Below are 27846 nucleotides of genomic sequence, written 5' to 3' on the forward strand. Positions count from 1 at the left end.
ATAGTTGAAGAAAAGTTGACTCTTGGCAGACCAGTTTTTTAAAAAGTTCAAATTCTTCACACATTCTGTCTAGAATACTTCAGCAATGTGATGCACGTGCCATTGATATTGCAAACATAACCGTGTCAGAGCTGTGGTCCCCTCCAGAGGAACACTCAGCCTCTCCTAGTGAGAAAGGTCTTTATTCCCAGTGGGTCATTCCAAGGGAAAATGGGAGGGGAAGTGACAGGAGGGGAGGGTGGGGTTGGAAACGTTTTCTTTCTACTTGATGGACGAGATGGGCTGTTGGGAAGAGTTTTATTACTACTAGTGCAGAAAGGTACAGGGCAGTGCCACTAAAATGGTTTAAAAGAAAAGGAAAAAAGTGAAGTCCATACCCTACGGTGGTGCAGAGAAACTGAGACAATGAAGGGAAAAAGGAGTCTGCAAAATAATGTGAAAAGTTGTCTACATGGAGCCCAAAGGGCATCTCTGCAGAGATGCGTGTGTTTACTGGTTTTGCTGCCCTGGCTGGTACAGAGGCATGGGCAGTCGGGGCTCCAGTGAAGGGAAGGTCTTGTCTACAGGAAGTAAACGTAGGAAGGCTTTTCAGGGAAAGTGCCCAGGATAGCCCTGAGAGCCCCAGACACCCCTCTTCCGCGTAACATATGATTTGTCCTTCTCATGGAAGGAAAGCCACGATCTGTTTCTCCATCCCAGAGACAGGCTGCAGATTGCCAGCAACGGAACGGCCTATGGGATATCTCCAAATTTTCTGCTTACTATCCCTGGGTTTAAAATTCTTCTTGATTTTTATATTGCAATTAAAAACAAAAGTAAAAAGCCTCAGCATCCCTAATGCAGATACAGAATCGTTGTCATGCCATCACAAGTTCTCTGAGGAAAACTATTAAAGGAATGGAAACACCTCCTCCGCCTTGGTGTAGTTCTGAAGTTGTGCACTCAGAGGCCAGCTGGAAGTCGTGGACAACCTTCTGTCGTCTGACCCATTGACTGAGCAAGTAATGCCAGTTCTGGGGCTCGGAACCATTTACACAGCTGAAGCGTTCTTCAAGTGGAAGGCAAGAGGCTAATAGCTGGGGACCACTTGGTATCACGTTTGACAGGAAATAAAGGGAGAATAAAACCTGACTATTTTATGGTGTCCTGTACTTTCTGCCTGACGTGACCAAAGAAGGAGAAAAAAGAGCAGAAGAGAGGAGGGGGCAGCCTGCATTTTGCAGTCCCTGGGCAGCGGGCTGCTGAACGTGATGGCTGGCTGGAGTAGAAGGAGAAAGATGCTCTGTGATGGAGTCTAGGAGGGGTAGTATTTGATATCCAAGGTTTCCATTTGTGCATTATACTTCTGTCAGTAAGGCATTTTTTAAACCTTGAAAAAATAGTAAAGGAAGAAAATTTTAAAAATTGAAATTCAAGACTGCCCTGAGGGGCCAGCCCCATGGCCGAGTGGTTAAGTTCTCGTGCTCTGCTTCGGTGGCCCAGGGTTTCACCAGTTCCAATCCTGGGCGTTGGACATGGCACCGCTCATCAAGCCATGCTGAGGTGGCGTCCCACATGCCACAACTAGAGGGACCCACAACTGAAAATACACAACTATGTACCGGGGTGCTTTGGGAGAAAAAGGAAAAATAAAATCTTTAAAAGAAAAAAAGACTGCCCCAAGATTGCAAAATACACCCTTCAGTGCCAAACCCTACTCCTAGAACGCTCCTTATCCTCTGTAGAGAGATGGGAGCTAACATCTATTGGATCCCAGGGACTTTGCTTACAAAAGTAACCACACTTAGTCCTCATAACACTGGGAAATGATGATAACAGTAGGTAATACTTGTTGAGCACTTTTTATGTGTCAGACTCTGTTCTAAGTGCTTTAGATTTATTGACTCATTTAATGTTTATCACCACTTTGGGTAGGCACTTTTAGTATCCTCACTTTACAAATGAGTAAAGTGAAGCATAGAAAGATTAGACATGTCCAAGGCCACACAGCCAAGAACTGGCAAAACCAGGACTCAAACCCAGGTAGGCTAGTTCTAGAGCTGTAACATAGAGCTTAGCCTTTATGCTCTATTTCTTTAATTTTTACACTGTGCACACCATTTTAAGACAAAGAAATTGAGGGTTAGAGAAGTAAATGGTGTATCCAGTATTTAAAATAATTTCTGTCTTGGTTACAAAGCTTATATTCAACATGGATTTTTCCCCCCAGCAATCATGCCAAATGACTACTACCCTTGAAAGTAGCCATCTTGGGAAGCTGCATGGTTCTCTCAGAGCTGCACCCTCTGTCCTCTTTGGGAAATTATTTAAATGCCAATTTACAAGCCAAAGGATACAATTGGATTTACTACTTAAGAGCCACATATTGTTCTTGGAATCAGGTAATATAAGTACCCCAACATTGTTTTCCTTTTCCAAAATAGTTTTGGCTATTCTAGGTCTTTTGTCTTCCATATAAAATTAAAAATAAACTTGTAAACTTCTTTTTTAAAAACCCATTTGGATTTCCACAGGGAGTACATTGAATCTATTGAGTAATTCGAGGGAAATTGCCTATTTAACAATATTGAGACTCCCAATCCATGAACATGGAATAACTCTCTATTTATGTAGATCTTCTTGAATTTCCCATAATGTTTTGCAGTTTTCAGCCTCCAGGTCTTGCACGTCTTTTGCTAAATTTATTCCTAAGTATTTTTATGCTATTGTAAATGGAATTGTTTTATAATGTTACTTCTAAATGCTGGATGCTAGTATGTAGAAATAAAATTGATTTTTGTATATTGTATCCTGCGACCTTGCTAAATTCACGTATTACTTCTCATAGCTTTTTCATGAATTTCCTAGAGTTTTCTATATGATGTCACTTGCAAATAAAGACAGTTTTACTTCTTTATTTACTACTTCTTTACCTTTTTTCCCTTGCCTTGCTTCAGTGGCTAGGCACTCCCATACAATGTTAAATAAAAGTAGTAAGAGCTAACATCCTTGCCTTGTTCCTGACCTTAGGTAGAAAGCATTGAATTCTTCACATTGCAGTATATTAGCAGTTGGATTTTTGCATATTTCCTTAATCAAGTTGAGGAAGTTCTCTCTCTCTCTTTTTTTTTCCCGAGGAAGATTAGCCCTGAGCTAACATCTGCCAATCCTCTTTTTTCTGAGGAAGACTGGCCCTGAGCTAACATCCATGCCCATCTTCCTCTACTTTATATGTGGGACGCCTACCACAGCATGACTTGCTAAACGGTGCCATGTCTTGCACCTGGGATCTGAACCAGCGAACCCCGGGCCACAGAAGCAGAATGTGTGGGCTTAACCACTGCACCACCGGGCCGGCCCAGAGGAAGTTCTCTTTTATTCATAATTAGCTGAGGGTGTTTTTAAATGATAAAAGGTGTTGAATTTTGACAAATGCTATTTCCGCACTTACTGAAATAATCATACTGTTTCTCTCATTTATTCTCTTAATTTGTTGAATTATATTGATTTTTGTATGTTAAACCAGTCTTGCATTGTCACTTGATTGTGGCATATAATCTTTTTACATGCTGCTAGATTTGGTTTGCTAATATTTTGTTGAGGAGTTTTGCATCTAGAGTCATGAGGAATATTGGTCTGTAGTTTGCTTTCTTAACGTGTCTTCATCTGGTTTTGGAATCAGCATAATACCAGCATCATAAACTAAGTTGGAAATGTTCCCTCCTTTATTTTCTGAAAGAGTTTTTGAATGGTGGGTATTATTTCTTCTTTAAATGTTTGATAGAATTCACCAGTGAAGCCTTCTGAGCCTGGAGTTTCTTTGTCAGAAAGTTTTTTAATTCCAAACTCCATTTCTTTAATTGATATAGGACTGTTCGAGCATTCTATTTCTTCCTGGGTCAGCTTTTTAATTTATGTCTTTCCCAGAATGTGTGCATTTCACCTAAGTGGTCACATTTAGTGGCATAAAGTTGTTCATACTACTAATAATGGATTGTTATTCTTTTAATGTCTGAAGGATCTGTAGTGGCAGTCTCTCTTCCATTCCTGATATTGGCAATTTCCTTTTTTTCTTGGTCAATCAAGCTTGAGATTTACCAATTTTATTAGTTTTTTTAAACGACTAGCTTTTGGCTTTGTTGATTTTCTCTTTTTTATGTTCTCTATTTCATTGATTTCTGTCTTTATTATTTCCTTCCTTCTGACTGTTTTGGGTTTAATTTGCTCTTCTTTTTTCTAGTTTTTAAAGATGGAAACTTAGATCAGTGATTTGAGACCTTCCTTTTTTCTCTTACAGGCATTCAAAGCTATAAATTATTTCTCTCTAATTGCTACTGTAGCCATAGCCTACAAATTTTGATATATTGTATTTTTTTATCATTCAGTGCAAAATATTTTCTAATCTCTCTTGTGATTTCTTCTTCAACCCAATTAATATTTAAAGTGTGTTGTTTAGTTTCCAAATATTTGGAATTTTCTTAGTTATCTTATTGTTCATAGTTTCTAGTTTAATTTTGTTGTGGTCAGAAAACAAACTTTTAAAATTTATTGAGAATTATTTATGGTCCAGAATATGGCTATCCTGGTAAACATATCGTGTACACTTGAAAACAATGTTTATTTTGCTATGTTGGGTAAAGTGTTCTATAAATATCAATTAGGTCACCGTGGTGGATAATGTTGTTAAGATTTTGTCTTTGTTGATTTTTGATTGTTTATTCTATCAATTTCAGAGAGACACTAAAATCTCCAATTATGATTGCCTATTTCTTCCTTATTGCTTCATGTATTTTGAAGTTATTATTGAGCACAAATTTGCAACTTTTATGTTTTCTTGATTAACTAACACTTTTTATTATTTTGAAGTGCCCTTCTCTATCTTTGGTAATACATTTTGTTTAGAAATCTATTTTGTTTGATCCTAATATAGCCACCCCAGCCTTCTTGTGTTTACTCTTTATACAATATATCTTTTTCTACCCATCTACCTTTGATCTATCTCTGTCTTTATGTTTAAAGTATATCTATTTGCCTTTTTAAATGACCTTTATTTTTTAGAGCAGTTTTAGGCCCACAGTTAAATTGAGCAGAAAGTATAGAGTGTTCCCACGTATCCCCTGCCCTCAAACACCCACAGCCTCCCTACTATCAACATCCCACACCAGAGTGGTACATATGTTACAACCAGTGAACCTACATTGACACATCATTATCAGCCAAAGCCCATGTTTACATTAGGATTCACTCTTGGTATTGTACATTGTATGAGTTTTGGCAAACATATCATGACATGTATCCAACATTGTAGTATCATACAGAATAGTTTCACTCCTTTAAAAATCCCCTCTGCTCTGCCTCCTCATTCCTCCCCCAACTCCACTTCCTGACAACCAGTGATCTTTTTACTGTTTCCATATTTTGCTTTTTCCAGAATGTCATGTAATTAGAATTATACAGTAGGTAGCCTTTTCAGACAGGCTGCTTTCACCTAGTAATATGTCTTTAAGGTTAATCCATGTCTTTTTGTGGCTTGATAGCTCATTTCTCTTTAGTGCTGAATAATATTCCTTTTCTGGATGTACCACAGTTTATTTATGCATTCACCTACTGAAAGACATCTTGGTTGCTTCCAAGTTTTGGCAATTATGAATAAAGCTGTTATAAATATCATGTGCATATTTTTGTTTGTACATAAGTTTTCAACTCATTTGAGTAAATACCAAGGAATGCAATTGCTGGATCATATGTTGAATATGTTTAGTTTTGTAAGAAACCACCAAACTATCTTTCAAAATGGCTGTACCATTTTGCATTCCCACCAGCAATGGATGAGAGTTCCTGTTGCTCCACATCCTCACCAGCACTTGGTGTCATCTTTGTTTTGGATTTGGGCCATTCTAATAGGTTTGTAGTGGTGTCTCATTGTTTTAATTTGCAGTGTCCTAATGATATATGATGTGGAGCATCTTTTCATATACTTATTTGCCATCTGTATATTTTCTTCAATGAGGTGTTATATTTGGCTTTTTTTATCCATTTAAAAAATCATCAATTTCGATATTTTAGTTGGAGTGTTTAGGCCATTAACATTTAATGTATTTATTGATATGGTTGGGTATGGATCTATGATTTTATTTTTTTGTTTTCTATTTTTCTCTTCTGACATTTGTTTGTCCATTTCTCATTTCCTGCCTTTTTTTGGATTACTTTAATATTTTTTAAATCATTCCATTTCGGTTTTATTTATAGCTTTTTAGCTATAGAGTTTGCATTTTGTTTTTAGTGGTTGAGCTATAAATTACAAAGTACATCCTTAACTTTTCATAGCCAGTTTATAGTTAATACAGTACTTCATGTAAATTCTAGGGCCAAAAAGTACAATTTCTGAAAAAAATATTCACCAGACGGACTTAAGAGCCAAATGGACATGTTAAATGAAAGAATAAGTAAACTTTATGACAGATCCATCAAAATTACTCAAGATGAGTAATAGGATAAAGATCAAAAATAAAATGAACAAAATCTCCGAGACTTAGATGATATCAGACAGTCAAACGTACAGGTAATTGAAATCCTAGAAGGGGAGAAGAGATTGAAGTGGGAAAAATTTTGAAAAAATGATAATCAAACACTTCCCAAATGTAATAAAAGTCAGAAATTTGCAGATACAAGATGCTAGACAAACACCAAGTAAAATAAACATACAGAAGTCCACTCCAAGCACGCAGTCAAAATGTCATAAGTCTAGAAAGCAACAAAAAAAGAGATTTCCATTTGGTTCTTTTCTGTTGTTTCTTTCTTTCTTTTTCTTTCTTTCTTTCTTTTCTTTTTTTTTTTTGCAGGGGAAGATTCGCCCTAAGCCAACATCTATTGCCAGTCTTCCTCCTCTTTTTTCCTTCCTCCCCCCCACCCCCCAAAGCCCCAGTACATAGTTGTGTATAGTTGTAAGTTCTTCTGGTTCTTCTACATGAGCCACTGCCACAGCACAGCTACTGACAGACGAGTGGTGTGTTTCCGCACCCAGGAACTGAACCAGGATGCTGAAGCGGGGCACATCGAACTTAATGGCTAGGCCATCAGGGCTGGCTCTATTGTTTCAATTTTTCTGCAGAAACTTCCCATTTCTCTGCTGAGATTTAGATTCACTGAAGACAAGTTTTTTTCCCTTGTTTTTTTTTTAAATTCACTGAGGATAGCTATCAAACACTTTAAAACCCTTGCCTTTTAAATTCCAACATCTTATTCATCGCCAAATTGGATTTGATTAAGTTTTCTCTTAAAAATGTGTTCACCTTCATGGTTCTTCATATGTTAGGTAATTTTGGGTTGAATCTTGGACATCGTGAATGCTAAGCTGTGAAGATTTCAGGTTCTGTTATTTTTCTCTGATGAGAGTTGTTGTTCCTTTGTTTAGCAGACAATTTTCTTGTTGGGTTTGAACTGCAAACTCTGTTTCTTGGGTGGCAGCTCCAGTCTGAGTGCAGGTCTTTTGTCTTCACTTGAGCTGCTTTGAGTGTGTTCTGTGCATATGTGGTTCAGGGTTGATCAGAGATTTGGTTTGGGGATCCACTTGCAGGCTCTTTCCTTTTTGGGTTCTCCTACTTTTTCAGCATTCATGATTTCCTGGCTTCACTTTTCTTGGTGTCCAGAACAGAAAGACTGTAGTTTTTCATATACATCCCTCTGCTACACAAACCACAATGTGGACTACACTTAGCCCCAGGCTGAAAGTCTAGGAGTTGGGGATTTATTTATACAGCTCCTCATCTCCTCTTCTCCAGATTAACATGCAGCCCCAGATGGATCTACTCCTGTTTCCTCTTCAGTACCTTCAGGTAGTCACTTTGTGTATTATGTCCAGGTTTTAGAGTTATTTTCTGCAGGAATGGTCATAATACCCAGAATAGTCTGTAATATCCAGAAGTAGAAGCCCATACATTGTTCTTATGAAGTGGTAATACTCAGCTTTATCCCCCACCTTATCCATTACCATTGTCCTGAGTGACCTCAGCTTGCTTTCAAAAATCAAACCTACCTTCACAGGAATGATGAAAATAATTTGCTATGGCCGGCACGGTGGTACAGTGGTGAAGTTTGCATGCTCCACTTTGGCAGCCTGGGGTTCACAGGTTGGCATCCCGGGTGCAGACCTAGCACCACTGGTCAAGTCATGCTGTGGTGGCATCCCACATAAAATAGAGGGAGGTTGGCAACAGAAGTTAGCTCAGGGCCAATCTTCCTCACACACAAACACACAAAAATAAAGAAAGGGAAAGAAAAAAAAGGAAAATAATTTGCTATGGGCCCTGAAGACAATTTTAAGGGATAAGGACCAAAGGAGTTGAGCAATGGAAGCACAACTGTATAATTGGAGTAAGTCTATAATCTCTCCAGGCGACAGAGACTAATAGTCTCTAATATCTGTTCTCCCCTCCTCTCTCAGTAAAACAAACAAGCAAACAAAAAGCAACCCTGAGTTTTAGCTGCTATGAATAAAAGCTACATTTCTCAGTCTCGCTGAACTTAGGTGTGGCTATGTTACTGAGTTTTGGTCAATGGGATGAAAACAGAAGTGTCAAGTTCAACTTTCAGAAAGCATCATTAATGGAGAGCGGGGAGGTACTATGGTCTGAATGTTTGTGTCCCTCCAAAATTCATATGTTGACATCCTAACCCCTAAGGATGATAGCAGATGGGAGAAGGGGCCTTTGGGAGATGCATAAATCATGAAGGTGAAGCCCTCAAATGGCATTAGTGCTTTTATAGAAGAGGTTCCAGAGAGATCACTGGCCCTTTCCACTGTGTGAGGACACAGCTAGGATACACCAGATATGAACCAGGAAGAGGCCCTCACCGGAATGCAAATATGCTGGTGCCTAGATCTCGGACTTCCAGCCTCTACAACTGTGAGAAATAAATTTCTGTTATTTATAAGGTACCCAGTCTGTGGTATTTTGTTAAAGTAGCCCAAAAGGACTAGAACAGGAGGTGAGCCCTTTTTTTGGCTCTTCCTTTCCCCTGCTGGCTGGCACGCTGATGGGATAGCTGAATTCACACAGCCATACTTAATCCCGAGGTTGAAGGAGCCTGAATCCATGACACCACGGAGCCTCTAAGCCTTCCCTGGATTGCCTACCTACAGATTTCTTTTACATGGGAGAAAAACAAACTTCTATGTTGTTTAGCCACTGTTATTCTGGATTTCTATAAGACTCAACCAAAGCAAATCCTAATCAACGTTCTGGGCATTAAATTAGGGAGAAGAAGAGTCCCATTACTGTAGTCAAATCAGCTGTACCCGGAAGAACTGTATTACTTAGCAGTCCGCCAGCAATCAGTCCACCCTATTCCACAGATAAAGAGTGCTATCAGAGTCTGAAGTCCAGCTCCGGCTGACTGTCCGTGAACCCTCCCCCAGCCAGCATCGTTCAGCAAATCTATGCACGATCCCAAAGAAACTTCCTCCAACTGGGTGTTTCCATTCTCTTCTCCCTCAGAGCAGTCCTGAGTGATTCATTCACTCACTCATTCACACGACAAATATATACAGACACCTGCCCTGAGGACTGTCTTAATCTGAATTCATCTTTGCAAACATGTCGTGAGCTGCCTGAGGCCAGCTACCAGCCTCACGACGACCTTCTGGCAAATCCATGCCCTAATTCCACGTCACATCATTGTTTTGGAACTGCCTAAACATAACAAAAAAATCAAAACTAAGGAACTGCTTCCTGGAACAGAGCTGGAAAGGCCCTTCAAGGCCGTCTAGTTCCACCTTCTTATTTAACATACGCAAACCAAGGCCCTGCCGTGCTGGAGACGTGCCCAAGGTTACAGGGTCAGCGCCCAGGCCGAACCAGGACTCAGATTTCCCCACTCTACCCAGTCCTTTGTTCTTTCCTCCATCCTTCTTTCCTTCATTTCCACTTAATCCAAATACCAAGAATACATATCCGTTAGTTTGACTAGAAAATTTTAAAAACTTTATTTTACAAACCATCCCCATTATACTCAGTGTCAAAGAGAGAAATTACCTTTGGTGGTTTGTCTTTGAATTTGTTCTCAGTTTACTCTGAAGAGTGAACACTCCAGCCACCCAGACCAGGAGCTTCTCTCTGACCTTGGAACCCCCGGGACTGAAGAAAGTCAACCCAGGTGAAAGTCACATGCTTGCTTACAAGGTAAGTTTTCAGTGCAAGTTTCCAGCCAATTACCTTTGGCCTAAGGCTGATTCTCAGAAATTCCTCTATAATTCCACCAGCCACTCTGTGTATGACTGTTCTCTAACACTTCATGCTAGCAAAGCTGAATTCTGGCAAAAAAAAAAAAAAAAGTCTTTGTTCCCCTATTTCAAGGTGATCCAGCTGTCACCTATAAGAAGCGGCCAGTTTCCAGAAGAAAGCTTGTGCTTCAGAACTGTGACCCTGCTCTCCTGCTACGGAAACAGCTGCCAAGTTCACAGTCTCAATCGGTATTCTCAGGAGAAGGACTGAAAGCGCTTAGAAAAAAAAGAACTTCTTTCGTTTTTTATTTCATTTACTTGTCATTTCTATTCCTGCATAATGCTTCAGGGACAGTACATCCTTTGTGTGCTTTTTATTGATTTTTTTTTTAAAAGTAGGCTATTTTTTGTGCCCTGGCATTGTTTTCAGAGACAGAGGCTGCCTATAATTCAAACATCCTGGACTCAGTAACCACAAGTGTCTTCTTGGAATATTAACTCTTTGTACTTTTTTGGGTTTCATCTAACTTCGGGGTAGTGACCTGGAGCAAGCTTTGGATATTTAAACATGGATTCCAACCCTGCTGTCTGGTCCTGGGGGTGGGAGGGTAGGGAGAGTTCATCCACCAATACTTTATTTCCTCTCTGACCCACCAGGCTCCGGCTTCAGTCATTCCACCGAGAAATGACAAAGTGGACAGAAAACCCAGAAGGCTGGCAGGAGTCCTGAGGGCCTGGGTTCAAGGAAGCACTTTAATTTGTGAGCCTTTGGCATGAAAATCAGTATGCATGGTTCATGGTATAAAAATAGCAGCATGCACATAAAAAGAAATGCTACTGTTTTCTGGGTGGGCAAACCAACAGCATGCATGGAGCCTGAAAATGCTGCAAAGCAGAAGCAAACATGCAAAGGAAATCTCTAAAGGGAGGCCAAGTTGATAGAAAATGTTCCTTTGGCTTGGAAGTTAAGACTGTCCTAAGAGGTCACATGGAAACCTTAATTATTTATCTTGGGACATTTGTGAGCCAGACAGAGCTGCCAAGTTACAAGAATAAAACAGGCTTTTAACTTTAAGCAAGTTAAACAAAAGGAAGATTAAGCGCAGGTAGAACAAAACGTCAGAGCCACTGTTTCTTCAGGAAGCCTGAAAGTTATCCACCTGCAGAGAAAGACCAGAATTGCACGGGAATGACTCTGCCCCTGCGGATGAAAATCCGGGGGTACCTATGGGAGTTAGGATGGAAGAAAATAAAACCATCACCCCTTGCCAGGCGTGGAATAGGCATAAACCTGTAGGGAGTACTGCTATCTTCCCTTTTCCATGTCCAGGGAGGGAGCACATCAGATCAGGATTTGGTTTGGGTAGTCAGCTTTGAATTTTTCAACTTTCTTGCCAAGTTTCTTACTCACAAGCTTTTCATCTATGTTCAACTCAGTGATCCATGTTGCTGTTGACACTGTAACCATTTTCTTGAGCATCTGAGATCTAAAAAGGTGTGGGCAGCAGAAGTGGGAGCCATAGACTCCATCTTTTGGCTCCTCGGCAGCTCCAGGAATAGTCCCTAGAAAAAAGAAGGGGCTCTTGAGGCCAGCCCTGTGGCCAAGTGGTTAAGTTCATGTGCTCTGCTGCCTTGGCTCAGGGTTTCGCTGGTTCGAATCCTGGGCACGGACATGGCACTGCTCATCAAGCCAAGCTGAGGTGGCATCCCACATGCCACAACTAGAAGGACCCATAACTAAGAATATACAACCATGTACCGGGGGGCTTTGGGGAGAAAAAGGGAAAAAAAATAAACAAAATCTTCTTTTAAAAAAAAAAGAAGGGGCTCTGATCCTACCTCTAGAACAGAGCAGGGCATAAGATGGTCAGCGCAAGAAGGGAAGCAGGGGCTCGAGCAAGGTGGAATGAATGTGAGGAACTGAATACCTCGGCTGCCTGAATCAAAGCAGGCTAAAGGACAGTCGTAGGGCCCAAGAACTGTAAGGGGCCATTGGGATCATCTGATTCCAAATCCCACCTGATGCAGGAATCCTCTGCTCAAGATTCCTCGGCCAATCACTGCTTGGAATTTTCAAAGATACTTCTGGCAGACACAGGGATGCCTGCACTCAGATCACTCTCCAGGAGAGGACTTAGCAACCCAACTCAAGGAATGTGGTTAGCTGATAACCTCCAGCTGTTAGTGCTTTCAGGGTCTGCCTCAACGTTTGAGCTGAGATCAGTCTTCTCTGGCAGTCTCCAGCCAATGGCTGAGCAAGGCAGCAGTTTAAAGTGCTGACCACTTCTGACCAACATGGGACTCCTCGAACGGGCAATCTCTGTGTTGGCGCTCCACATCGGCCTGGCAGACTTAGTCCAATCTGCATCAAAGTCTGAATGCTTTCCTGCCAATCTTGCTTTCTCTCCTTTTCCTTCCCCAGGTGTCACTCCTCAATAAGCCTTAATATTTAAAACATAGGGGATTTTTTTTTTTTAGGGCATGGAACTATTCTATATGACACTGTAATGGTGGAAATATGACACTATGCATTTATCAAAACCTATAGAACGTTATACCACAAAGAGTGAATCTTGATATGTGAAAATTAAAGAAAAGTTATTTAAGAGGCAGGGGATCCCAGGATGAAATGCAGTCTGTGACAAAACAATCTAACTGTATTACAAATGTATGAAACACTTTCACTGAAGGGGCTGTTGGGGAAAAGGTTCTGATCTAAGTAACTTTGGAAACAAGTGAGTCTGTAAGACTAAAGACAAAAGGAACTATACATACGCACTTCTATAAATCTAGCTGATAAAGTTGTTTCCCGTGGGAGTATGTGTTAATAATTCTAATGCCACTATACATGTATATTGCAATTGAACAGTGGAGTAAATGGATGGACGGCAGACAGTGGGAGCCAGGTTTCTTATTGTTGGAATTAGAAGTTCTGGATAAGCAAGGGGAGGTCTAGATGAATCCATGTGGGAATGGATTAGGGTTGGAGACATCAGTATGAATTCACGTTTTGCTTGATATAGATTCAGATGGTTACATATAGAAATATTTATAAATGTGTATATATACACAGGTTAGTATGCACACATATATCTTCTTGCTCTGTCATCTAAGAGGGCCTAGAAACGACAGCACCTCAGTAGCAGCAAGCAGACCTAACACCCAGAACTTAGTTTTCAATACCATTCTCCAATCAAAGGAACCAGGGCTACTTAGAGAAACAGCTGATTCTAGAACTGGGGCAGGAAATACGCAAGATGAGCCTGGAGCAAGCTGTAGTGCCAGAAAGTAGAGAAGTGCTCAAAAAACAACACCAAAACCCACATTGATAGGTGTATAACAAAGGAACACCGAAGCCAACTGAAAGAGTTCCCAAGGACCTAAGCTGGAACAAATTGGGCAACAAAACTAATAAATTAGTATTGAATTATAACCTAAAGCATAAAATAAAAACGCATGAGTCTCTACGAATATAAATAAGTGGTTTAACAAATAAATAAATGAAGAGAAGAGAGAAATATTCCATGAGAAGAATTCCAAATAATTTACTTAGATATTCTACTCTCAATGAGGCAACGCTTAACTCTCCGCTCCTTAAGCATAGGCTGTGCATAGTGACTTCCTTCCAAAAGATACAATATGGAAAGAGGGGGAAAAGCGAGTAAATTTACAGTGGAGAAGTCTGACAAACACTGCTTCAGCTGGTAATCAAGGTTAACACCAATGTTGATAGTACGTATCCTTGATATGACACGATGAAATGGCACTTTACGTCTGCGGTCTTCCACCCAAGAACCCGTGACCCCAGTGTAATAATGAGAGAAATATAAGACAAATACCAAATGAGAAACATTCTACAAAATGTGGGATCGGCAATCAAAACTTTTAAGGTCATCAAAAACAAGGAAAGTCTGAGAAACTGTCAAACCAAGAGTAACCTAAAGAGGCATGACTACTAAATGCTCTGTGGCATCCCGCAAGGGATCTTGGAACAAAAAGTGTACACTAGGCAAAAGCTAGGGAAACTGAAATAAAGTATAGACTTTAATTAGTAAGAATGCATCAATATTGGTCCATTAATTGTGACATGTACCACACAAACGTTAAATGATAATAATAGGGGATTCCGGATGTGAGTTATATTGGAACACTATACTATCTTCATAATTTTTCTGTAAACCTAAAACTGTTGTAAAATAAGAAGTTTATTTTTTAAAAACTCCCTTACATTGTTAAAATTAGCTTTATTATATTTAGTTAACATCTGCCTGTCAATAATTTTACCATCTTGAGTGACACTTGAGGATCCTCTGCCTGGATCCCTCCTAACCTGGATCTTCACGTGGCTGCCATTTGTTGTCATTTGGGACTCAGCTCAAACATCACCACCTAAGAGAGGGCTTTCCTAACTACCTAGTCTGAAGAGCATCCCTAGTACCCATCCCTATCATCTTACCTTGTCCTGCTTATTCTGAAATTATTTTGATTTTGTGTATTGTCTTGTAACCACCCTCATCTATGAAGCCCAGGCCCTCACTAGTTTCGCCCACAGAGATCTTCTCGAGTACCTAGAAAGGAGCCTGGAAATACAGCGGGTACTAAAAAAATACTAGTTGAATGAACAGATACAAAATTGGTCTACTTTCCCTCTACATGATAGTCCTTCAAACATATGATCCTGCATCCCTCTAAGTTTTCTTTTCTTCAAGCTGTAAATCTCTAGATTCTTCACATGCTTCTCATCTGACATAATCTCCTTGTACTGGATAACAATATAGCAGTAATAAAAAAATTTATTTATTTAGGGCTTTACCATGTGCTGTGCACTGTGTTAAGTAAGCACTTTTAAAACAGTCTTTTATCTTCACAAAATTTATGCTCTATGAGTCAGGTACTGTTGGACGATTTCTGGAATGTCATTATCCCACTTAAATAATGGCCCCAGATCTGAACTCTACTGACTAGATGCAATCTGGACAGAAGAACTATTACCTTCCCTGATGTATTCATCTACCAACATGACCTATTTGGGGGGTAGGTTTGCTTAAGCAGCAGTGAAGCAATGGTCACTGTTGTCTTCTGGCCAGTGGCCCTCACACTGGTCTGTGATGAGACAAGGAGCTTGTGGCCGAATGGAAACCAATTACCTCACCAAGTGCACTGTTTAGTTCAGCTGCCTTGCTTCCACAGAAGACTTTCTTGATGTAGGAAGCTGTGTGCTGGTCTATATTCTGGCCCAGGCGCCTCATCTCACTGTGGACTGGCACTCTGAGTAGCACTGATCTAAGACACAATTCTCAGCATTCTTTGCTTCTTCTGTGTTGTAACATACACTCGCTGTCTAGTGCATTCCCACTACCCGCCAATTTCTAGTAAATGGAACCATTCAGTAAAAATCCTAGAAAGAATACTCAAAGATTGCCCAGAAGGAGGGCAGTTGGTGAGAAGGTGGGATAAGGTGGCATAGTGGGAAAGTACTTAGATTGTGTCCTAAGATTTCTATTTTAGTCCTGGATTTGTCATTAACCAGTTGTGGGTAAGGAAATTCCCCTCTCCAGTTCTCATTTTCCTCATCTGTAAAAGGACGTGGTGAGCCAGGTAATTTCTGAGGGCCTTCTAGTTTTTGTGCTCTAGGATCTAACCCTTTGAGTCAAATGACTTCCACATAGTGAATATCCCTAGGCTAGGCCCTTCTACAACTATCATGTCCCCATCACATCGCCACCATTTTGCCTCCCACAGTGTTTTGCCTGGTGACTAATCAGCTGGCTTCAGAACGGGAATGTCACAGTGGTATCTAGCTGCCAGGCCCAAAGATAAGAGAGTTAGAGAGTCTAGCAGCTGAAAGTCATCTTCAACAACGTGTGGCCCCCAAAGATTGGGTAATGCTTTCGTCAAGCATAAGGTGTCATAAACATGTGCCATTAAAACTGCTCTGCAGTTTTCCGGTTCTGCATATAAAGAGCTTGGAGGTTGCCGCTTTGTATTAACAACCAGTAAAAAGCTGAACAGACTGAAAAATCAAGATCTCTTCTTGGATCTGTAGAGAGGGGAGGACACAGGGCAAATCACTGCCCCCAAGATTGGAGAGACAGTCAGGTGACTCAAGAAGTCACTGCTCACTGGAGCAGAAACTCATAAGCAGAAACACCATGGAAACCATGAATTGCTGGAGGCTCAGCGCCAAAAACTCTGAGAGTTAAAAACTCCAGGGGGACCAAGTCATAGAGGGGCCCCCACAGCATTGTGAGATTTATCTCCAGGAGTTTGGTCAGATTCCTAGAGTAAACATCAGAGAAAAATTCTCTTGGACTTCCAGCAGGGGGAGGGGGAAAGAAACCATTTTGAAACACTCCTGGAACAGGCCTTTTTCTTTTAGGCACTTGGGGGAAGATCAAAGTTTCTTTCAGAGTGTTTGTTCTTAAAAACAATCAAGCCAGGGGCCAGCCCAGTGCTGTAGTGGTTAAGTTTGTGCACTCCTCTTCAGGGGCCCAGGGTTCGCAGGTTAGGGCCCCAGGCATGGACCCACGCACTGCTCATCAAGTCATGCTGTGGCAGCGTCCCACATTCAAAATAAAGGAGGGTTGCCACAGATGTTAGCTAAGTGACAACCTTCTCTAAGCAAAAAGAGGAAGATTGTCAAGGGATTGTTATGTTAGCTCAGGGTCAGTTTTCCTCACCAAAAAAAACACAAAAAACAAAAAACAAAAGCAAGCCAAAGAGACACATTTGGAATGGCCAATTCTGATCCTCCACACTTGAAAATAACTTCTATTTTCCTGGTTCTTCATATGTCAGATAATGTCAGAGCATTCTGTTCTTCTCAACAAGGCCTCAGGGGAAACTAGTTAACCAGAGCCTGACCTGCTAGGGTATTATCGAGACTAACAGACGTAGGGAAGGAAAACACTCAACTCCAACCCACCCTCACCATCCTGGCCCAAATAAACAGGGAAAAAATCCTAAGAAACACTATAAAGTTCACAGTCCACAGTCATGGGTTCACTAAAAGACTGAGACCTAATCCTAGGACTACAGAACGCTTCTCCATCCCCACACCTCACCACCACGCTACTAAAGGGCAATTTACAACAGTTTCTTTTACTCAGTACATCATGTCTGGCTATCAAGAAAAAAACTCAACAACACCATCAATCAACTCGATATAACGGACATCTAGAGACAACTTCATCCAACAACAGCAGAATTCATATTTTCTCAAGTTCACATGGAACATTCACCGAGACATACCACATTCTGGGCCATAAAACACACCTAAATAAAAGAGTAGAAGTCATATGATGTCTGTGTCAGTGGACATTCCACAGTGGAATTAAACTAGAAATCAACAAGAGAAAGATAACTGGAGAATCCCCAAATATGTGAAGATTAAATGACACACTTCTAAATAATACATGAGTCAGAGAAGAACTCTCAAGAGAAATTTAAAAATATTTTGAACTATATGAAAATTAAAGCACAGTATCAAAATTTGTTGGATGCAGCAAAAGCAATGCTTAGAGGGAAATTTATAGCATTGAATGCATAGATTACAAGAGAAGAAAGATCTAAAAATCAATACTCTACATTTCCACCTTAGCAAACTAGAAAAAGAAGAGCAAATTAAATCCAAAGAAAGCAGAAGAAAAGAAATAATAAAAATTAGTGCGGAAATCAATGAAATTGAAAGTAGGAAATCAATAGACAAAATCAATGAAACCAAAAGCTGGTTCCTTGAAAAGATCAATAAAATCAAAAGACTATAGCCAGGCTTTTGAAGAAAAAGCCTATAGCCAGTCTTTTTTAAGAAAAAAGATAGAGGACACAAATTACTAGTATCAGAAATGAAAGAGGGACATCACTACAGATCCCATGGAAATTAAAAAGATACTAAAGGAATACTATGAACAACTCTCTACTCATAAATTTGATAACCTAGCTGAAGTGAACCAATTCCTTGAATGACACAATTTGCCAACTCACACGGGAAAAAAACAGGTGGTCTAAATAGGTCTATATCTATTAAAGAAATTGAGTCAATAATTAATAACCTCGCCAAACAGAAAGCACTGAGCTTCCAATGTGCCAAAAATGAACAAATGGAACTTGAAATTAAAAACACAATACCATTTACATTGTCACCCTCCAAAATGAAATACGTAGGTATAAATCTAACAAAATTTGCATAAGATCTATATGAGGGGAACTATAAAACTCTGATGAACAAAACCAAAGAAGAACTAAATAAATGGAGAGATATCTCATGTTCATGAAGAGGAAGACTCGATATTGTCAAGTTGTCAGTTCTTCCCAACTTGACCTATAGATTTGATGCAATCCCAACCAAAATCAAAACCAAAAGCAAGTTATTTTATGGATATTGACAAACTGATTCTAAAGTTTATATGGAGAGCAAAAAAACCCAGAACAGCCAATATAATATTCAGGGAGAAGAACTAAGTTGTAGGAGTGACACTACTCAACTTCAAGACTTACTATAAAGCTACGGTAATCAAGACAGTGTGGTATTGGCAAAAGAATAGACAGATAGATCAATGGAACAGAACAGAGAGCCCAGAAATAGACCCACATAAATATAGTCAAAGGAACAAAGGCAACACAGTGGAACAAAGCACATTTCAACAAATGGTGCTGGAACAACTGGACATCCACATGCAAAAACATGAATCTAGACACAGATCTTACATGCTTCACAAAGCTGACTCAAAATGGATCACAGACCGAAATGGAAAATGCAAAACAGTAGAACTCTTAGAAAATAATATAAGAGAAAATCTACATAACCTAGGGTGTGGCAAGGAGGTTTTAGATGCAACACCAAAGGCACAATCCAAGAAAGAAAGAATTAATAAGCTGGACTCGTTAAAATTTTCTGCTGTGCAAAAGACACTGTCAAGAGAATGAGAAGACAAGCCACAGACTGGGAGAAAATATTTGCAAAAGACATATCTGATAAAAGATTGTTATCCAAAATATACAAAGAACTCTTAAAACTCAACAAGAAGAAAACAAACAAGCTGATTAAAAAATAAGCCAAAGACCTTAAAAGACATCTCACCAAAGAAGACATACAGATGGCAAATAAGCATTTGAAAAGATGTTCCGCATCATATGTCATCAGGGAAACTCAAATTAAAACAACAATGAGATACCACTACACACCAATTAAAAGAGCCAAAGTCTGGAACACTGACAACACCAAATATCGATGAGGATGTGGAGCAACAAAAAGCCTGATACTTTGCTGGTGGAAATGTAAAATTGTACAGCCACTTTGGAAGACAGTTTGACAATTTCTTATAAAACTAAACATACTCTTACCGTATAATCCAGCAATCACACTCCTTGGTACTTATTCAAAGGAGTTGAAAGCGTATGTACACACAGAAATCTGCATGTAGCTGTTATAGCATCTTTCTTCATAACCGCCAAAACTTGGAAGCAACCAAGATGTCCTTCAGTAGGTAAATGAATAAACTGTGGTACATGTAAACAATGGAATATTATTCAGGGCTAAAAAGAAATGAGCTATAAAGCCATGAAAAGACATGGAGGAACCTTAAATGCATACTATTAAGTGAAAGAAGTCAATCTGAAAAGGCTACAAGCTCCATGATTCCAACTATATGACATCCTGGAAAAGACAAAACTATGGAGACAGTAAAAAGTTCAGTGGTTGCCAGGGTTGGAGGGGGTTGTGGAGAGAGATGAATAGGCATAGTACAGAGGATTTTTAGGGCAGTGAAAACACTCTGTAAGAGATTATAATCATGGCTATAGATCTTTATACATTTGTCCCAACCCACAGAATGTATAACACCAAGAGAGAGCCTTAAGTAAACTATGGACTTTGTGTGATTATGGTGCACCAATGTAGGGTCATCCTTGGTAAAAAAAAAAATGGACCATTCTGGTGAGTGTTGATAATGGGGAGGCTAAGCATGTGTGGGAGCAGGAAGCATATGGGAAACCTTTGTACCTTCCTCTCAATTTTGTTGTAATCTAAGACTGCTCTAAAATAATAAAGTCTTAAAAAAACTGTTCTGAAGGAATTCTCCTGTGCCTCTATCACTCTCTGTCGTAGGCTGAATAAAGACCCCGAAGACATCAGGTCCTAATCCCTGGGACCTGTAAATGTTCCCTTATTTAGAAAAATGTTGTTTTATTTGCAAATATGATCCCTTATTTGCAAATGTAATGAAGTTAAGGATTTTGAAATGGGCAGACTGTTCTGTATGATCTGGGAGGGTCCTAAATGCAATCACAAGAGTCCTTATAAAAGGGAAGCTGAGGAAGATGTCACACACCCAGGAGGAGAAGGCAATGTGGCTGAAGAAGCAGGTATTGAGGTGATGTGGCCGCATGCTAAGGAATAGTGGCAGCCACCAGCAGCTGAAGGAAGCAAGGAGCAGACTCTCTCCTAGAGCCTCTGAAGGGAGCGCGGCCCTGTTGACACCTTGCTTTCTGCCCAGTGACACTGACTTTGGACTGCTAGCCTCCAGAACTGGGAGAGAATGAACTTCTGCTGTTTTAAGCTACCAAGTTTGTGGTCACTTGTTACAGCAGCCACAGGAAACTAATACACCCTCCTCTTAAATTTCACCTTCCATTCATACAGATTTTTCTTTCTCTAATAAACAAAACCACATGTATCCATCAGGACCCTGGCAGGTAACACGCTCCCATCTGAGGGCTTAATAAAGTGACTGTTTGCAAAGGTCTTAATAAAGTTTGGGAGAACTCAAGAGATAGGCCAGTGGCCCAGTGCTGGACAATGGGGAACCCCTGCTACTACTCTAGCCTAGAGGGTCATGGGGATGGAGCTGTGTGGAAAGGGCCATCTGACAGAAGCCGTGGCCTTCAGTCCGGGGACACAACCAGCCCATGGCAACACAGCAGGAAAGAAGCAAGGGGAACGAGCACCTTCATGTTACTCTCTTCTCTCCCTCTGATTTCCTGCCCGTGGCCTCCAGTGGCTGAAACTAACTGGCCGTCAAATGCAAGGGAGGCATTCACGTCGGCCTCCTAGACACAGAGAAGGTGGAGAAGGGTGGAGAGCGGATTTATAAGGGCAGATGGAAATATCCAGCACCCATGTAATTTTCATCCCTTCTCAAGACCATCCACAGAACAGACTGGTTTTGTGAGACAGAGAGCCCCCTGGACCCTAGCTCTGTGACCTTGGTCTCATTCACCTCATCTGTAAAATGAAGGGTTTAGACTAGAAAGTTTCTAAGATCCCTTTCAGTCCTGATGCTTATGACTCTAGAAGCAGACTATATGCCTTATCAGGCTAAGGCCGACATGCCTAAGACTAAGGCTAAGTGCCTCGAGTCCTCACAGCTGTTCGTTTACTAAAGCATATGCAGACCTCTCTTTTCCATGACGCAGCTCTGCATCTGTGCAAGGATGTGCAGTGCGTGCTGGTTATCGAGCCACTCCAAGGAAAGGAGCAGACTGTGCTCACCCACGGCATGCAGACACATCACAGGCATGCTGGAAAACGCAACGTGAGGCTGGGAAACCAGGCTGGGCTCTGAACAGCCAACTGTCAGAGGCGAGGAGGCAGAAAGAAAGCAAGCCACTCACCCAACGGCCGGGGCAACAGTCAGTGGACACGCCTGCTTGTTCCCGAAGAAAACTCAAGGGGGCCTCAGCAGCTGGCGGCAGCTGGTGCAGCCCCCAAGCTGACCCAGTAACTAACTGGCAGGCCCAGCAAAGAGTTGGCTGCCAGCAATCATGCAGATGGTAATAATTAGCTAGAAAGTTAAACTACGGAAAGTTGCAAGGGTCCAGGAGAGCCCCATGTTGAGCAATGAACATACGCCAAGCCTTCCTCTGCTGCCTTGGGACATTTTGCTCTGTATTGTGTCTGCTTTTTCACCTACTCCTGTCTGCTTCTGTCTCTTTCGAACCTCCTTTTGAAAATAGAGGGTAAGGCTAAGGAAGAGAATGTCTTCATTATCCCTCCAGGGCTGAGAGTGCAGGGGCAACCCTCCCCCGATCCCACAGACCTTGGGTGGCCGGGGATAAACAACAGATTTCCTCCCTGCCTGTAACCCCACGCCTAGTCGTTAACTAGGACCCTCTGTAATTACTGGTGGGCCCCACATGAGCACTGGTTTATGGTGTGTGATTTGGGGAGGAGGGGTGTCTAAGAAGGACCTATATTCCAAAATCCTTAAAAATGTTCTCAAACTGCTGATTCCTAAATTCCGTTGTCATCTTGTTTCCAGCCAAAAAGTTAGATTCTTGTTGTCAACACACACTATTGAGATGTGTGATTGAAGGTTGCTCAGTGAGTTGAGGGCCTGAAGGCCTGTCCAGAGATGAGGAAGGAATGGGAGTCTGGATGTGAGAGGCTGAGAAGGTGGGTGAAGAGGGGGTGCTGGAAAAGAGAAAAGGACAAAGAGAGCGCGCTGTGGCTGAGGGATGAGTCACTGCATGCTGCTGCCCAGAGCTGTCCCGGTGGAGGCGGTGCTGGAAATGTTTCAAGAACTCAGATAAGCAGCTTCTCTATCAAGTATCACCGAAAAGCTTGCAATCTGGACCTCAGACTCTCAGAAAGGAGCTGGCCTCTCCAGCTATGGAGTAGATAACAACGGTGGCGTGTGGTTAGGGGGGCTCTGGGGAGTCTCCCTACTCCAAAATGCTTCTCCTATTCACTGCCACAGTGAAACCCCAAAGTCTGCCACTAGGGCTGTACCTGCATTTCCATTCATTTATTGGTCACTTTCCAGTGGCTTGCTAAAAGTCAAGCACTGGTCAAAGAGGGTTTTGATGGATAACAAATAGGAGGACTAATCTTGGATACGGGCTACCAAGGATGTTGGGTGCAGAGCAGGGCTCAGTGGGAGGCCAGCTCCGGGACTCTCTCTGTTTTGTCAGAGTGTGAGTGGGATCCCTGCAGAAAAGGAGGGAGGAGTCCCTGGAGACAGGGCTTCTATGGGAGGGCATGAGAAAGGCTAAGAGGACACGACACTTGGCCCTGCCTGACCGTGCGCTTGCTTGGATGCAATTGCCCTGTGCCTCTCCCGTCGGGCACCCTTCCTGTCTTCTGATGCCTGCTCTCCAAAACGCCTGAGAGTGTTTTGCTCAGACCTCACGTTGTGAGAGCTGCTGCTCCTTCCAGCCACTTCCAAATACAGCACCCTTCAAACAGATAGAAATGCTTAAATCAGGGAGGACTAGACCTATGAGAACCACCATGTAAGACATAAGCGCTCCTACCCAAATCAAAGTCCTGAGTTAGAATCCCAACCCTAGCACTTACCGGCTGTGTGTTTTTGCATAAACTATTTCCTTTTCTAAATTCTGCTGTCCTTATCTGTCAACTGGGAATAGCAATAGTACTCACCTGACAGTCATGAGGATTAAACAAATGAGCTAAGGGATATGAAGCGCTTAGCACAATGTCTGGCTTCTCGTGAGCGCTCAATAAGTGTCAGTCATTAATTCATTTCTTGCCTACTTTTACTTCCAGTAAGGCTGGCAAACTGACGCATACAACTTTCAAAATCATTGCAAATTTAATCTAGACTTAGGCGGTGCTCACAAATTTCTTCTTTGAGAAAGCCACAAAATTCTTTTGTAAGTCATGATCTGCTTCCTGTTTTTTTTTATCAGTTATATTTAGCTCTTAAATTTTATATCTCAGCTTGAAGTCCTAAAGCCATCCTTCCAAATATACAAGTGGTTCAGCCAATGGCATTTACTCATTGAAGGAAAACAACCAAACCTTTTTTTTTTTTTTAAATAACAACAGGTCAGAGGTGGGACTAATTTCCATAACTACAAAGATAAATAAATTATGCTTCATTTCTTCACAGGATCGAATTTGGCAAGACCAACCCTAAAGACTAGTCGTTTCAGTTCTACCCCTTTAAACCCTGGGAGAACATCTAAGCTCTTTCTCATGGATCCTAAGCTGCCTTTCCGGGACCCTGGGTCCTTCCCAGCAAGAGTCCAGACACAACCCTCCCCCACCCAGCTCACAGCTGAAGTTGTTGGTGTCCGTTTTATAGTCTCAAACACCAGTTACTTCTATTTCCGACTGCCATCTAAGGTTAATCCAACAATCTATCTTATGCACCACATATTTATTGAGCACTTGCTTGCTATGTGCCAGGCACAGTTCCGAATGCTTCATGTGATGAAGTCATCTTATCCTAATAATATCTTTGTGAAACAGATACTGTTACTATCATCCTTCTTCATGGGGTATTATTATCTTGATAATTTGCCTAATATCACGTAGCTAACACGTGGCAGAGCTGGGATTTGAATGCGGGAAGTCTGACTCCAGAGCTGGCTCTCTCTCCCTAAAGCACACCACCTCTCAGAGGAGAGGCGAAGTTTATCAGGGATCAGCTCGGACGGAGTCCTGACTCTGCTTTTTCACAGCAGCACGTTTTCTTCCATAGAACAGTCTGTCCTAGCCCTGTCACTCTGTTCCTCCCAGCCCATCCTCGGGGCGTCCTTTGCCAAAAATGTGAAAGAAACACTCTCACAACAACATCCCTCTGACCTCTAAAATAGGGCTGCAGAAACGTTCGAGGCAGTGTGGCTCAGACTTGGGGGACGGGGCCCCAGTCCCACCTTCAGCACTAACTGGCTGGGTGCCCCTGGGCAAGTCACTTAATGTCTCCACCTTCAGACTCCACATCAGTAGAGTGGGGAACACGCCGAAACTACCTTATAGGGCATTTGTGGGGATTACAGGAGCTAATCTGTGTAATGTGCTCAGTACAGTGCCTGGCTCAATAAGTCAGCTGTTATCATTAAGGAAGATCAATAATAGTTATTGTGATTATTGATCACATAGTCCATACCCGTGAGCAGAATTGAAGGGCACATTCAGAAAGGACTTAGAGAGAGGCCAGGTTGTATTATAAGCTCTCTGGGATCCTGCCCCTTGTCTGTTCCTGCACGTGAGGATGGGCCACCTGAGACCAAAGAACTCACCTCCTGAACCTGGCTAGCACCCACCCCCAGTGGGTTCCCCCGGGCAGGAGATGACCAGTAAGTAGGAGGTGATTGGGAAGGCCAAGTGACAGCCTAGACAGGGGCAAGCCAGAAATCCCTCTATAAATCAACTCCATTCCATAAGCAGTCATTTTCGGCCTAGACACAACATTACTTGTTCCAGGTTAGCAGTTCTGAAAACTGTCTTCAAAACTTTCTTTCAACTGGGCACCCCAATGTATAAGTCAGGTAAAGATGGAGCAGCTCTGTTAGAAGCGGGAAGATGAGCCTCCTGGAGAACCCACAGGCTCCCGCTGAACTCCTCCCAGAGGACCCTGCGTCCCCTCCGAAGAGAAATGATGTCCTCAGACCACAGTCCGAGAAACATTTTCTAAGAGAAACAAGTATATATACAACATGAACCCTGCCCTTAGGGACCTTCGAGTCATGTGAGCTGGCAGTTACAGTGTTGCCCTGGCTGGCAAGCCAACTCCCATGTCCCTGTGGAAGGTACAAACCCTTGCAAGGCATTGTGGCTACCTCCTACAGAACCAGAGAGCCCTCCGTGTTTGTACTGCACCTTGGAGGGACTGGGAAGTGATGCTTTCATTGTTCACCTGCTTCAGGAAAATAATCTTTGAAAATTAATTTACCTTTCACGACACCTCTGTGAGGCGGGGTTATCATTATCCCATTTTACCAATGAGGAAGCCTAGCCTGAGGACATTGAACTTGTCCAAGGTCTCCCAGCTTGACTGTGTTGGGACCAAGATTCGAACTCCAATCTTCCCGGTTTCGGAGCATGGCAGCCTGGACTCGAGCCTGAGGCTACCTCAGCTCAGATCCCTGCTCGGCCACTTACTAGTTGTGTCTCCAGCCTCAACTTCCTCGTCTGTAAAGTGGGGATGATGATGATGATACTCGCCACCTTGGAATGGGGCCTGACATACAGCAGGTGCACAAGAAGAGTTAATTGCTGTCTAGGGATCAGCAACTAATAGGTTATGACTAGTTTTGTTCACTTCATTCCCTCATTTGTTTAGCCTGTTAGAGAACAGAGCATGGCGGTATGTAGCTAAGGAGTAAAATGTGTGGTACAGAGAAGTAAAGCCATAGGAATTCAGAGAAAAGGCATCTGAAATGCTTATTTGTGATGCTTGTAAATTTTCAGGTACTCCTTGTGCAGAAGCCATGCTGAGTTCTCTGAGTCAGTCCAATGTCAGCACATGTCAAAGCTAGCCTTTCAGCGGCTGACTGCTGGGAGCATGTCCCTGATGAAGCCAAGGGCCACACGCAGTCTTCTGGGTGGAGCAGCTAGCTATGCCACAGACAGCTAAGCCTCTGGGCTCTGCCGGTAAACACACAGCACCCTTGGGGCCCTGCACCACATCTCCATGTCCCAAGGAACAATTCAAGGTGTAAGACTCCACGATGGTGGGCGGGACGGGGAAAGGAGAGAGCATCACCGGCCAGTCCAGGTCCTGGGTCACCGCTGCAGCCCAGTTCATCATGGTCCAAATGCCTTCTCCCAGCCCTTCCACTTCAGTCATTTCTCAATGAATCGATTCAGACCTAAAGGTCTTTATGAATGCTTCTTGACATTCTAGGGACTCCAAAGGGGGGGGGGGGGGGGGGGGAAGGAAAGAAAGAAAAGAAAAGAAAAGAAACAAAGAAAATCAGGAATTCCCAGAGATCTGCCATCACACTTTCCACACCAGTACTCGGATGAACCGTGTGCTTCCAGGGACCCAAGAACTAAACTGAAATTTGCAAAGACAGAGGGAAAAGAAATGCCGACCATCGCCCGGTGAGTCCACACACCCACAACACACACTCAACAGCAACAAAACGCCCTCAGCCCAAGTGCCTCGTTTTTGCTCAATGGATGTCAAATGATCCCAAGAATGTCCAGGCCCCGGTCCTACCTCTCCAGCTGTGGTCCCCAGGGTCGCCTCTCTCCCTTTCGCACCACCTGCTACGGCGGTTCCATCCTCTCTCTGGGGACAGCCAGCACCGCCGGTCAGGGAGGGTCCCGCGGAAGGAAGGGGAGCGCAGGCGCTGAGATCACCGACGTGGGGAGGGGATGGTCTCCGAACCCAGCACTTGGTTCGAGGGAAAAGGATGTTTTGTAATTCTTGGCTTGAATTTCCAGAGGCAGAACAGGAAATGTCCGCTGGGGCTGAGAGCTCAAGGGAAAAACGCCCTGCAGTCTCCCTTCAGAGGGGACCTTCCCGCGCGCTCCCAGCCCCGGCCCGTCTGGAATTTAAAGCTCCGTCTGAATCCTCCTGCTTTTCCCAGCTTACTCTTTCCTCCAGCAGTTTTTTTGTTGTTGTTCTTAATGGAACGTCAGCTTCGTTCCTGACATGCTGGAAAAATTTTCCTCTGCCTAAACTTGGCGCAGGAACACTCTCCTTGTGAGAGAATTTCTCCTGCTACACGGCTCAGTTTTAGAAGAGCGAGCTATTTGTTTTGCCAACTTTTGTACTAGCGACATTTTTGATGGATTATTTTCCCCCTGAACCTCTGGATTCCAAGAAATATACACATCCACATCCCTCTTGGTTGTTTTTTTTTCCCCTTTCTAATTGGAAAATAGCAGCAATAATAACTGGTAAAAGATTGCAGTGAAAATGTTCTTAAACTGTGGGTTCATAGGGTCC

The 27846-nt window shown here is 42.3% G+C and overlaps 1 protein-coding gene across 17 annotated transcripts in view; it reads right to left on the minus strand.

Annotated features, from left to right (window-relative positions):
• TACC1 (transforming acidic coiled-coil containing protein 1) overlaps positions 1-27622 on the minus strand; it is a 120313-nt gene extending 92691 nt beyond the window's left edge. The window contains exon 1 of one of the 17 annotated variants that reach the window (XM_070598839.1): positions 27112-27622. The gene's annotated coding sequence lies outside the window, so the exon portion shown is untranslated. Of the gene's footprint in view, positions 1-10013; positions 10139-21811; positions 21952-27111 lie in introns of those variants that run through there. The other 16 variants (XM_070598836.1, XM_070598833.1, XM_070598821.1 and 13 more) reach the window with 16 other exon arrangements.
• Between the last annotated feature and the right edge of the window lie 224 nt (positions 27623-27846).

Source organism: Equus przewalskii, chromosome 28, assembly GCF_037783145.1.
Source record: "Equus przewalskii isolate Varuska chromosome 28, EquPr2, whole genome shotgun sequence".
NCBI lineage: Eukaryota > Metazoa > Chordata > Mammalia > Perissodactyla > Equidae > Equus > Equus przewalskii.